The sequence below is a fragment of the Octopus bimaculoides genome, chromosome 3, assembly GCF_001194135.2.
Source record: "Octopus bimaculoides isolate UCB-OBI-ISO-001 chromosome 3, ASM119413v2, whole genome shotgun sequence".
In the NCBI taxonomy this organism is placed as follows: Eukaryota; Metazoa; Mollusca; class Cephalopoda; order Octopoda; family Octopodidae; genus Octopus; species Octopus bimaculoides.
In genome coordinates this window covers 147,346,722-147,349,356 of record NC_068983.1, presented here as the reverse complement: position 1 = coordinate 147,349,356, position 2,635 = coordinate 147,346,722, and the positions used below count along the sequence as shown (strand labels likewise).

Genomic DNA, 2,635 nt, shown 5'->3' with positions numbered 1-2,635 from the left:
CGTGCAAGTGGCTGAGCACTCCACAGACACGTGTACCCTTAACGTAGTTCTCAGGGATATTCAGTGTGACAAGGCTGACTCTTTGAATTACAGGCACAACAGAAACAGGACGTAAGAGTGAGAGAAAGTTGTGGTGGAAGAGTACAGCAGGGTTCGCCACCATCCCCTGCCGGAGCCTCGTGGAGCTTTAGGTGTTTTCGTTCAATAAACACCCACAACGCCCGGTCTGGGAATCGAAACCGCGATCCTATGACCGCGAGTCTGCTGCCCTAACCACTGGGCCATTGCGCCTCCGCAGAGGTTGGAGCATATGACTATACTAATCCCCAATACTTGACTGGGACTTATTTTATTGACCCCCAGATGTTAAACAGCCAAGTCAACCATAGAAAGATTTCAGTTCGAAACACAGATGCAAACTACTAGAAAAACTTTTTTGTGTAACACTTAACTGATTCTATCCTTCTATCCACTGTACTAAGTTATGGTCCAATTGTAATTTAGATTTAATTCTTTAGTTACCAAACTGCCCAATACCACACGAAACTTTACATGGGCCTATTATTATCAACCCATCAATAATTAGCATATATATTGAGGTGGTGAGGCAAGACCTTCGTACATTGGGCCTCACCGAGGCGATGACTACTGACCGAGACCTTTGGAAATGTGCTGTGCGTGAGAAGACCCGGCAAGCCAAGTAAGATCGTTGCCAGTGCCCCTGGACTGGTTCTTGTGCGGGTGGCACATGAGATGCACCATTTTGAGCGTGGCCGTTGCCAGTACCACCTGACTGGCTCCCGTAGGATTTTCGAGCGAGATCGTTGCCAGTGCCCCTGGACTGACTTGTGCGGGTGGCACATAAAAGACACCATTTCGAGCGTGGCCGTTTTCGTGCGGGTGACACGTAAAAGCACCCACTACACTCTCTGAGTGGTTGGCGTTAGGAAGGGCATCCAGCTGTAGAAACTCTGCCAAATTAAACTGGAGCCTGGTGTTGCCATCCGGTTTCACCAGACCTCAGTCAAATCGTCCAACCCATGCTAGCATGGAAAGCGGACGTTAAACGATGATGATGATGATGATGATTTAAAAGATAATATTAATATAAATTTCATTACTGTGTTAGAGCTAATGAGATTTCACTAGATAAATTCTTCCAGTACACTGTCCAACATTTTATAATATGAAATTTGATTTCTGAATGTCCAAATCATTACAGTTATCTTTCCTGTAACTTTTTACACTTAAAGCAAATCGAAATGTCTTTGGTCAATAAGTGTTATTTCCTATCTAAAGATCAAAGGAAATGACTACTATTCTCTTTGAACTTTGCTTTTGTGACATGGACATCAATGTTTTGAAACTGACCTATTTTCCATTACATTTCAGACAGATTCAATGCTGAGTTGCTGAAGCAAAAATATCATTATAGCAAATATTCAGCTCAATACCATAGATTTACCTTAACCACTTCAGCACATTCCTTAGTGGCTGACAATATGTGCATCTGTGATCAAGAGCAGGAGTAGTGGGGGAATATCATAGCCATGTGTTGAGAAGGATTCTTCAATGTTTGAATAAATGTAACAAAAGCAAAATCTGAAAGAAATATTAGCCATTTTTCATACTTTCTAGGAGTAAGCAAATGGAAAATAACAGTTGCTACCCAAGGACAAAAATTGTATTACAGTGTAAATCAATATGAACAATTTTTCTATATTACAATTCTGTTACAAATATCTCAGTTAAATATTACCTGAAAAACCAATTTTATATGTTGATATCTTGTAATTTTACAGTCTAACAAATTTACCAGTTTTTATCAAAAATCCTGTTGCTAAAATCCTAAAATTTCTGTAAATTTTGTTCCAAATACCAATATTCACATATCAATAAATGAAGAAGTTAAAATTGTTTTAAATGAAACATGTCTAAGTTCTAGATTCTTTTGGAATTTAATTGAAAAACAGAGTGAATGTATCTAATTAGTTAGAAATATAGTAGTAAAATAAGTTAAGAGAAACCTTTGTTGACTCATTCAGTATTGGGGTTATTTCTTGATTGCATTTCCCCAGTCAGTTGTGCTTTCATCACTACCATTTTAACTATTAGAAGGAGTCCTTTTTTATATCACACTTCTGGAACATAGTGGGATATTAAGATATCAGACTATTAGTCACGAGTTCAAACTTGATACAGCAATTGGGTGCCTCAAGAAAGGCAAATTATTTTGGTAGCTTTCTGTTTGGATGTAGTTTGAACTTAAGACCATGTGATAAATAGTCTAGCATGTTGTCCAGTGAGCCATGAAGTTTCTTGAAAACTTCATAACAAATACACATGGCTGTGTGGTAAGAAGCTTGCTTACCAACCACATGGTTCCAAGTCCAGTCTCACTGCATGGCACCTTGGGCAAGTGTCTTCTACTATAGCCTTGGGTTGACCAAAGCCTTGTGAGCGGATTTGGTAGCTGGAAACTGAAAGAGGCCCGTAGTATATACATATACATGAGGTTTTTTCAAGCAAGATTGTTGCCAGTGCCCCTGGACTGGCTCTTGTGCTGGTGACACATGAAATTTCTTCGAGCGAGATCGATGCCAGTGCCCCTGAACTGGCTCTTGTGTGGGGTTCT

General features: G+C 39.8%; 2 protein-coding genes across 2 annotated transcripts in view; one reads left to right on the top strand and one right to left on the bottom strand.

Moving 5' to 3' along the window:
- Positions 1-2,635, top strand: part of LOC106875508 (serine protease 48) — a 466,125-nt gene that overhangs the window by 36,365 nt on the left and 427,125 nt on the right. The gene's annotated exons all lie outside the window — the stretch shown is intronic.
- The window catches only part of LOC106884085 (DDB1- and CUL4-associated factor 13), a 21,871-nt gene that overhangs the window by 10,929 nt on the left and 8,307 nt on the right, over positions 1-2,635 (bottom strand). The window lies entirely within an intron of this gene.